Source organism: Podarcis liolepis, assembly GCF_965112155.1.
Source record: "Podarcis liolepis genome assembly, chromosome: 12".
Classification (NCBI taxonomy): Eukaryota; Metazoa; Chordata; class Lepidosauria; order Squamata; family Lacertidae; genus Podarcis; species Podarcis liolepis.
Genome location: NC_139563.1, coordinates 12,960,962 through 12,971,389, shown reverse-complemented (window position 1 = coordinate 12,971,389; position 10,428 = coordinate 12,960,962). Strand labels below are relative to the sequence as shown.

Genomic DNA, 10,428 nt, shown 5'->3' with positions numbered 1-10,428 from the left:
TGTTCCACCAGGCCTTTGGCCAAGGCAAGGCACAGTCTGACCCCCTCTCTCCTTTTGTAATCCTCATAGAACTCTAGCCCAATGGTTGCCATTAATTTGACTCTGAACTGATTTTAGAATGAATTGATTTTAGAATATATTTCAATTAATTGATTGTTATATTATGTAAACTGTGTTATTTTTACTGTTGTTAGCCACTCTGAGCCCGACTTTGGCTGGGGAGGGCGGGATATAAATAAAATTTATTATTATTATTATTATTATTATTATTATTATCCTCGCAGTGATCCAGGTCGGGGTCAGGGAATTGACGCCTCCCTTGTGCCAGCCCCAGCCATGTCATATCCTGCCCGCCCGGCTGGCCAATCAATGCTGGTGGGGGCGTGGCCATGGGTGTTTTAAACCGCAGTGTGGTTGGGGGCTTACCTCTCGCCTCCTCACCGGATCTGCTTCTCCAACAATCACCACCTTGACTTTGCTTTGCTTCCATTGGATTCCAGTTCAGGCTGCGGCTTCGACACCGGCTTCTACTTGCTCTGCTCGCAATTTATCAGCAAGCGTCTAGTTTTGTTTTGTTTTTTTTAAATAATTTTTTATTGCATTTTTCCAATTACAGATAGAACAAGAGAAAAAGAAAGAAAAGATAAGAAAAGAAAAAGAAAAAACCAGACCATTTCAACAACTTATTTCAACTTTCTATCGAACTTCCCCGCATCTCCCGCACAATGCGTTGTTAACAATAAATTTATCAGCAAATTATAACCTTGTTTCATGTGTTTCTTTGTGCTTTCAATTATACTTTAAGTTTAAATCCCTTATTGTCCAAAACATATTATCATTTTTAACCATTTAAACTTTGATTCTTTCAATAGTGTTATCCAATTTCATATATATTCCACTCTCATTGCTGGGGCTAACATTCCAAATCATGCGTCATCTTATAGTTCATATAACTTATAAATTTTTTGCAAATAGTCCTTGAATTTTTTCCAGTCCTCCTCCAATGCTTCTTCTCCCAAGTCTCGGATTCTGGCAGTCATCTCAGCCAACTCCATGTAGTCCATCAATTGCGATTGCCATTCTTCCAGTGTGGGTAAATCTTGGATCTTCCAATATTTGGCTATGAGAATTCTTGCTGCTGTGGTTGCATACATAAAAAAAGTTCTGTCCTTCTTTAACACCTTTTGGCCGACCATACCCAAGAGGAAGGCCTCCGGTTTTTTAGGGAAGGTGTACTTAAACACCTTTTTTAACTCGTTGTAGATCATTTCCCAGAAGGCCTTCACTCTTGGGCAAGTCCACCAAAGGTGAAAGAATGTCCCTTCAGCCTCTTTGCACTTCCAGCATTTATTGTCAGACAAATGGTATATCTTAGCAAGTTTGACCGGGGTCATGTACCACCTGTATATCATTTTCATAATGTTTTCTTTCAGGGCATTACATGCCGTAAATTTCATACCGGTGGTCCATAACTTTTCCCAGTCTTCAAACATAATATTGTACCCAATGTCTTGAGCCCATTTTATCATGGCTGATTTAACTGTCTCGTCCTGAGTGTTCCATTTAAGCAGCAAGTTATACATTCTCGATAGTAGCTTGGTCTTTGGTTCTAACAGCTCTGTCTCAAGTTTCGATTTTTCCACCTGGAATCCTGTTTTTTTTTTGTCCGATTTAAAAATCTCATTAATTTGGGCATAATGAAACCAATCTTGCACCTTATCCTTTAATTTTTCAAAGCTCTGCAACCTCCAATTATCTCCAATATTTTCTATTATTTCCCAATATTTCGGCCAGCCGGCAGCAAGCGTCTAGTTTTGGTTGGGGTTTTGTCTGATGACTAAAAGGAGTTGCTCTCCCCTACAGTTCATGGCATGGTGAAGATACACTAGTAGTGGAGAAACACGTATCTGTGGACTGGAACTATCCTGTAAAGCCTTTTGAACCAGCCCAGGAGCCTCTTATTTTTTTGAGGAGCTATTTTTAAAAAGCCATTGCTTAGAAGTGCTCAGCGACAATCATTTGTCTTCCAGAGTGCTTGGCAATCTGCTTCGCTTGTGTGGCGTTGATACATTTTCCTGTTAATCATTTGTTAATTTCTCACTTTTCAGTTCATTTCCCTGTCACTTTCCTAACCGCAAGAAGGCAGTTCTTTTTTAGAAGTAGATTTGTTGGGCTTGCGCAACAGAGCACTTTAATCCAGGTCAGAGGTACTGGAAATATCAGTGGAGGGGTGCCAAATTGATTAATTAATTCATTACACAAACCTATATTTCCCAGCAGGCCCTTGAGTCCCTCCTGCAAGATACTGACAGTCTAGATGTGGTCCGTAGTTTCAGTTTCATGGTCTTTCCATTTGTGAGACTGAAGGTGGACCAAATAGTTTGTTGCTGTAAGTGAAGCAGTAAGACCCCACAGCAAGCCTAGAGCTTCCTTGTAGCCACCCATGTCCCTCTAAACAAGAAAAATAAAGAGGAAAACCATTTTCTTTATTTAGAACATGCCAGTTTACTGTATTACCATTTATTATTTAGCGTTTAGGTGTCAGTGCCATTGCATTAAGTGAACAAATTGCAAAGGAGACTAACAAAGCAGCAATGAAGGCTGTCAGAAAATCAAATGGACCCATTGCATTTACTCCTGGGGTAGGGGGAAAAAATACCAGGCACCTGACAAATTTCATTTTGTGCATTACAGCTCTGTTGAAAGAAAATGCAAGCAAAGAATCCTATTTGCTGGTATGTCACCTGTAAAACAATTGGTGCATGTCTGAGCAACACTTATCAGAAGCAGAAATTCAGAGATCTTGATGACAAGGAGAAGGGAACAACTGAAATGCATATAAAAAAATGAAGCCAAATATTCTTCATGTATTCAATGCATTTAAAATATGTCTTTCCTCAATCGGCAGGGGACTGGGGTCCCTTCAAACTCATCGGATTCCATGAAATTAATATTTTGTAAATGGCAAGACAGCAGACAAAGCAGTACACGAAACACCACAAATGCAAAATATTTCCCACAGCTTGGTCCCCAAATCCTTTTTTTTTAAATAAAAAAAATCTTCCCCATGAGCCGAACTGGAACAAACTCCACTATTAAGTTCCCCTGGTTTTTTCAGATGTGAGCACAGTGGAAAGCCATTTGTTACAAGTCTCACACCCCTGCTCCATCCAAGCAAACAAACGTCCTCTTAATATTGCATGAAATCAACTTATATAAAAGTTTTACAGCTCTGAGTGAAGGGAGATGAAAGAGACTTTCTCAGTTGTCAGATGATGAAAGCTGGAGGTGGAGGGTCATGGGGACTTCCTGTCCAATTGCCTATCCTTCTGTTCTTCAGACATTACTAACTGGGCATCGCTGTAAGCACCTGCTGAGGGTGATGAGTCACAGAACAAGCCAAGAGCTGAAACAAGTAATAATCAGGAAATATAATCATTATGCAAGCAAAGTTCCAGGTTGAAGAAGCGGCCTTTTGGCCTTCTTGTTGAAATGGACCAATAACTAACCTGCGTGAGCAGATGGCCAGCCCAGTACATGGAACCCATCCCCTGTCAGGGCAAATGCTCTAGCCCAGCCTTTCTCAACCTGTGGGACCCCAGATGTTGTTGAACTACAACTCCCATCATCCCTGAGCTCTGGCCTTGCTAGCTAGGGGTGATGGGAGTTGTAGTTCAACAACATCTGGGGACTCACAGGTTGAGAAAGGCTGCTCTAGACCAACCTTCCTCCACCTGATGTCCTCTAGGTTTTATCAACCTCAGCTCCTATCAGTTCCAGCTGGTGTGGCCAATAGTCAGGGATTGTGGGTGTTGCAATCCAACAGCATCTGATGGCACTGGGCTTGGGGAGGTTGCTCTTATCTGGTGGCTCACAATTTGGGGCACCTGCACAAAGAGCTTGGGGTTCTTGGACAGCTGGTGAGATGGGAGCCAGCTTTAAGGAAATGGCAAGTATACCTCACCAGTAACTGGGCCTCACTGTCCTGATTGATAGACTGTGTAACCTAACACAGAACATCACAGCTGCTTTCTAAAGAAGATAGGGCCAGCCCTAACATTAGGCAGAGTGAAGTGGCTGCCTCAAACAGCAGATGCTGGAGACAATGGTGAGGTGCTGGAGGGCAGGGCATATGTGTCATTTGGCCTGTCCTAAGCTAGCTTGCTAGGGATGCGGGTGGCGCTGTGGTCTAAACCACAGAGCCTAGGACTTGCCGATCAGAAGGTCGGCGGTTCGAATCCCTGCGACGGGGTGAGCTCTGGTTGCTCGGTCCCAGTTCCTGCCCACCTAGCAGCTCGAAAGCATGTCAAAGTGAAAGTAGATAAATAGGTACTTCTTCAGCGGGAAGTTAAATGGTGTTTCTGTGCGCTGCTCTGGTTCGCCAGAAGTGGCTTAGTCATGCTGGCCACAGGACCTGGAAGAAGAAGAAGAAGAAGAAGAAGAAGAAGAAGAAGAAGAAGAGGAGGAGGAGGAGGAGGAGTTTGGATTTGATATCCCGCTTTATCACTACCCGAAGGAGTCTCAAAGCGGCTAACATTCTCCTTTCCCTTCCTCCCCCACAACAAACACTCTGTGAGGTGAGTGGGGCTGAGAGACTTCAGAGAAGTGTGACTGGCCCAAGGTCACCCAGCAGCTGCATGTGGAGGAGCGGAGACGCGAACCCGGTTTCCCAGATTACGAGACTACCGCTCTTAACCACTACACCACACTGGAAGCTGTCTGCGGACAAACGCCGGCTCCCTCGGCCAGTAAAGTGAGATGAGCACCGCAACCCCAGAGCCGTTCGCAACTGGACTTAGCAGTTAGGGGTCCCAGCGTGGTGTAGTGATTAAGAATGGTAGACTCGTAATCTGGTGAACTGGGTTCGATTCCCCGCTCCTCCACATGCAGCTGCTGGGTGACCTTGGGCCAGTCACACTTCTCTGAAGTCTCTCAGCCTCACTCACCTCACAGAGTGTTTGTTGTGGGGGAGGAAGGGAAAGGAGATTGTTAGCCGCTTTGAGACCCCTTAAGGGGAGTGAAAGGAGGGATATCAAGTCCAAGTCCAAAACTCTTACCTTTACCTTTAAGCTAGACTGCTATCCTTGGGTGCAATGGAGGAAGCTGTCTTGTCACTAATTTTGAAGACTCGGCGGTCAGTCTGATCAGCTTCTGGATGTGGAACAGCTGGAAATCTTGTCCATCTCAAAGTTGGTTTGATAAAAGGAAGGATCAGACGCTCTTCCTAGAGTGTAATGTAAAGTGAGATGAAATTCACTATTGCTCAAGGACAGTAATAAAACGCAGCAGGAAGGAGGGTTTCAAAAATGTTCTCATGCTTAAATCTTCACAGGAAAAGTCCACCAGAACTAAGTAACCAAATACAGGGAAGTTTTCCACTGCTGAAACCCACACAACACTGTCTGTCCTGGGAAATACAGCATTCCAGTCTTTTGTGCTTTAACCACAGTGAACAAACAGAGGCTCTGCTTTCAAGTTGAAGGTTTCTTTTTTAACTGTTTTTAATTGCAAAGAGAAGTTTATAGTCTGGTAATATATAGCCCCGTAAATCATCATTAAAATGCTTTGAGTCATGAAACAATAATAGGAACAAAAATCAATGTGTGTATATCAAAAGCAAGAGATTTATACATGACCTGGGATGATAGGACAAGAAAGCCAATGTTTACCATCTTTAAGAATAGCTGTGTCATTTGGAGGGGGTTGTTTGGGGGAAAAAGCATGACTAATAGAATCAATACAGACAATATTTAGAAATTCCTGGGTGGGATTTGTGTTCTTAGACTTCAGGTGAATTTGCAAGATAAGAATGAGACTTTCAGTAAATATGAATCCACTGCCCAGAATTCTAACTTTTTCAGCTGTTTTAAGAATACACAGTTATGTTGATGTTTCCATGGTTGGTGCCAGAGACCAGACAAATCCAGCAGATTCTGCTTCAGTCTTGATTTCTGCATTGTTGGAGGGGGTCTTGTAGGCATCTTGTCCAATCCCTTGCTTGAGGCAATGAATCCTGAGCCATAGCCGGCTCTACCATGAACCAAAATGAGGCAACTGCTTCAGGCAGCTTTCAACTATTTTTTCAACAATTTCTGGTTGCCATGACACAAGCAATTTCCTGGGCTACTTTGCCCATAATGCCTTGCTTTGAAGGACACCTAGGCCTTCCTCAGAGCAAGACAGAGGGGAAAGGGTGTCAGCATGGCCAGTGCTGACACCACATTAGCAATTGACAAGTAAGTGGAGGGGGGAGCAAATAGGGCAGCTGAGCAGTGGGGGCTGCCTCAGGAGGTGCAATGTATTTGTTGTTGTTGTTTAGTCATTTAGTTGTGTCCAACTCTTCGTGACCCCATGGACCAGAGCACGCCAGGCACTCCTGTCTTCCACTGCCTCCCGCAGTTTGGTCAAACTCATTCTAGTAGCTTTGAGAACGCTGCTCAACCATCTCGTCCTCTGTCGTCCCCTTCTCTTTGTGCCCTCCATCTTTCCCAACATCAGGGTCTTTTCCAGGGAGTCTTCTCTTCTCATGAGGTGGCCAAAGTACTGGAGCCTCAGCTTCAGGATCTGTCCTTCCAGTGAGCACTCAGGGCTGATTTCCTTCAGAATGGAGAGGTTTGATCTTCTTGCAGTCCATGGGACTCTCAAGAGTCTTACACTGGCCTTATAGAGCATCTCCTCTGCCTGCAGAGGAAGGGCTGTGTTGAGTATCTGCAAGATGTATAAAGCTGCTCCATCAGGTTTTATGTATGCCCCGTGCCCTTTGGCTGAGGAAAACCGCAGATCTCTCTGCCTTCTGAAGCACCCAAAAACCTTGGAGCTTCCTTTTACAAATATTTAATTTTATGTGAATGGTCTTTGTCCAATGCAGACCCTCCAAGTGTCCCTATTTTCCAGGGACAGTCCCAGATTTACAGAAGCCATCCTGGTTTCTGATTTGATCCTGGAATGTCCTGTTTTTCCTCAGGGCATCCCTATTTTCATTGAAGAAATGTATGGAGTTATGAGACCCCCCAAGCCAAGGAGATAACTAAATTACAACCTTTAGAAGACATTTGAAGACAGCCCTGTAGAGGGAAGTTTTTTAATGTTACTTATTTTATTCTGTGTTTATATATGTTGGAAGCCACTGAGCAACCCAGTCAGAGGGGGTATAAATATTAGTATTAGTATTAAGGATTAGGACGTCCCTATTTTCACTGGAGAAAGGGTATGTTTGTCCAATGTACAGAATTTTCACTTCTCTGTCTCATTAGGCCTTCAAATCTTTCCTTTTCTTTTGGCAATAAATAATATATAGGCCAGTATCTGATGAGATGGATGAAGCTGTCTGTTTTATATATATATTTATATATTTTTCTTGCGTATGTGCCTAGCATCGCAATCATTCCTGTGTGTTGAGAGAACTGAGTGACACTTTTTAGCAGCTCACTATTTATAGGGTTGTGGAAAGGATGTCTATTCCAGAGGCTTTTACCTTAACCTAAACCAGGAAGGCACTTATAAAATTGAATTGGCTGCTTAGAGAGCTCATATTCTATTGTAAATTACAATCTATAGTTCTGTCTGACTGCCGGACCATCAGGAGATCACAAAACTGTGCTGATTCTTGTTTTCTGATTAAATTTAGGCTACTATCCTTCTGTGCCAGATTTCTTAAAAAAGAAAAGAAATAGGCAGAATCAGAGAGGTAAATGCATTATCAGGAAATATATTTTTATAGGAATAATATTTCAAAACAAATTCTATACATAACACTAGAAACAGATATCAAATTCAGCCTGCTATAATTTGGGACTAAGTGTTATGGAGATAATGCAAATTTATTTTTGGTTTAAAGAGAAGGATATTTGGTCTGGCATCCTTCCTATGAAAGTTGATCATGCCGCTCAAATGTCATTTGTCAGGAACCTGCGGTCACCTTGTTTGTCAATACTCTTGCAATGTTCCTGATCTTAAACATAAAACTGTTCTATTGCTGGATTTGACTGCAGATACTTGCCTCCAGAGATCATTACAATGATTTCTAAACAAGCACTGAAATGCTAAGTACCTCAAATTACCCAACATTTCCTACAGAATGTGTGATTCTTAGGAAATACATCTTACTTGAATTGGAAGTACAAGAGCCGAGATCATTCAGTTAGTAACCTAAGAATTAATTCTGTTAATAGTCAACCAACAAAGGGGTGGTGGTGGTGGTGGTGGATGTGCTGCCTAGCAACTGGTCAGAATGGCATGATCCTTGCTGAGGTAAACTGAGTTCTGATTGGCTAGTTAGTGTTGAGGGAGTTTTCATCTGAATGTTAGTTGTATGGACATGTATCAGCTAGGCCTGAATTACTAAGAAGGACTAACACTCCTCTGTTTATTTCTCCTCATATGATGTACCATACTTTTATTCTTCCATTTACCCAGTAAAGTATTATGCATTTCTCTTCTCTCTTTATTCCATCTGTGTTATTTAAGGGACTTTGCTAACAAGTGGGGTTTATGTCTCTCTCACTGTACTTCCCTCATTTCGTAACATCCTTCTCCTCCATTTAGGACAAACGCTTGGGATCTTTGTCCCATTTCTATAAGTCACACAGGCTATATATTGGCCTCAAAGGAATGGCTGTGAGGAAGAGAACTGAGATAATCACTGAACAATATTAGCTTTGAAGTACAGTATGGTGATGGGTCCTTTTTTGATACATCATATCTTCCTTTTCAAGTGACTCCCGCCCTCAATTTTGTCCCTGTGTTCCTTTTTTCCTTCCCAAAAGCAGAAGAAAAGAGACATGCCCCAAGGCACAATAATGTTTTTGCACAATAACAGCTCGTTCACATTTGCTGAGCAGAATCCATATATCTCCCCTTAAGTTTGCACTTCCTTAATGGAGAATATTGCACTCCAAGCACTCTTTGGTATAAAAGGCAGTACTTCCCCCAGACAACACATACTTGGCCGATGAGATTGTTGGCTAGAATTGCTGTGCGAGAATCACAGGCATGTATTGGACGTTATCTGTGATGTCATGGTACAGATAATGAGCGGTGCAACTTCCTCCCTCAAACGTGTTCAATTTTGCGAAACCTAGCCAGCTATTGGCTATGTACACCCCTGCTGTTCCAACCCTTAACACTATAGTGATCAAAGCTGCTTTGAAGCAGAAAACAAAACCCAACAGGGCTTTGTGAGTGCAGTCCTATGCATGTTGATATGGGGGAGGGATAAGCCCTGTTGGACACAGTGCGTCTTTCTCCTGAGAAAACATGCATGGAATTCAGTTGCAAATGGATCTATTTGTCCATCCAGCCTGGTACTGTCTACTTTGATTGGCAGTGGCTCTCCAGAGATTCAGGAAGGACTGTGTCACTCACCTTACCTCTGTCTCCCTGAGTCTTTGCAGCATACCAGGCAGGAGAGAGGGAAGGGGAGGGTTACTGTGGTGGTGAGGTTGGTGCAGTGCGAATGCATGGGCAGAGCCAATCAAGCACTCAGTCAAACAGAGCTCTTGTGTACAGCACAGACCTACAATGCCATCCACTGCTGACAGGAACATAAGGAGAGCCTGCTGGAACAGGTTAATGGCCCGTCTAGTGCCATATCCTGTTCTAACAGTGGCCAACTAGGTGCCTGTAGGAAATCTGCAAGCAGGATTCAAGCACAAAGGCACTTTCCCTTCCTGTAGTTACCAATAACTGTTATTCGGAGGCATTGCTGCCTACAGCTGTAGAGCTAGAAAAATGCAACCTGTGCTGCTGATAGAAAAATACAAAACCTTATGCAAAGCCACAGAGACTTGCGAACTACCCAGCCTAAGATGAACTTATAATGTCTGATTTCAATGGATTTTTCAAGTGCTTTTTAGGTGAGTTCATGAAGATACCAACAAAAGGTAAGTTCAGTGTTGTTCACTGTACCAAGAGATGCTAGTGAGGTTGTAGATGGATGTTAATGAAGTTGTACCTGTTTTGCACCCGCTTCGCCCTGGTAGTCTTCGTGAACTTACCTAAAAAGATAAAGAAAACAAAAGACAGAGTTAAGCACTTGAAAAATCCATTGAAATAAGACATTCACATAAGTTCATCTTGGGTTGGGTAGTTTGCAAGTCTCTGTGGCTTTGCATAAGGTTTTGTATTTTTCTCAGAAGATTGATAAAGAATATAATCATTTTGGTAATTATTCTGTGTATATTAGTCGCCTACAGCTGTAGAGGCATAAACCTAGCCATCATGGCTAGTAACCATCAATATCCCTCTCCATGAATTTGCCAGATCCCCTTTTTAAAGGTTGTTGGCCATTACTGGCTCTTATGAGAGTAAGATCCACAGCTGAACTATGCTCTGTGTGAAAAAGAGCTTTCTTTTATCTATCCCGACACTTCCAACCATTCAGCTTCCTTGACCGTCCATGAGTTCTAGCGTCATGAGATCCGGGGGAAA

General features: G+C 42.8%; 1 long non-coding RNA gene across 3 annotated transcripts; it reads right to left on the bottom strand.

Annotated features, from left to right (window-relative positions):
- Nucleotides 1-1,804: 1,804 nt before the first annotated feature.
- On the bottom strand, nt 1,805-8,259 carry LOC310689537. 3 transcript variants are annotated; one of them, XR_014517459.1, is made up of 4 exons: nt 8,107-8,258; nt 5,058-5,224; nt 2,745-3,406; nt 1,805-2,451 (listed from the first exon to the last, which is right to left on the bottom strand). It is a non-coding gene; the product is annotated as an uncharacterized lncRNA (long non-coding RNA). The 3 variants fall into 3 exon arrangements; XR_014517460.1 differs by having other exon boundaries at nt 3,229-3,406; nt 8,107-8,206; XR_014517458.1 differs by having other exon boundaries at nt 1,815-1,885; nt 2,265-3,406; nt 8,107-8,259.
- Nucleotides 8,260-10,428: the final 2,169 nt, after the last annotated feature.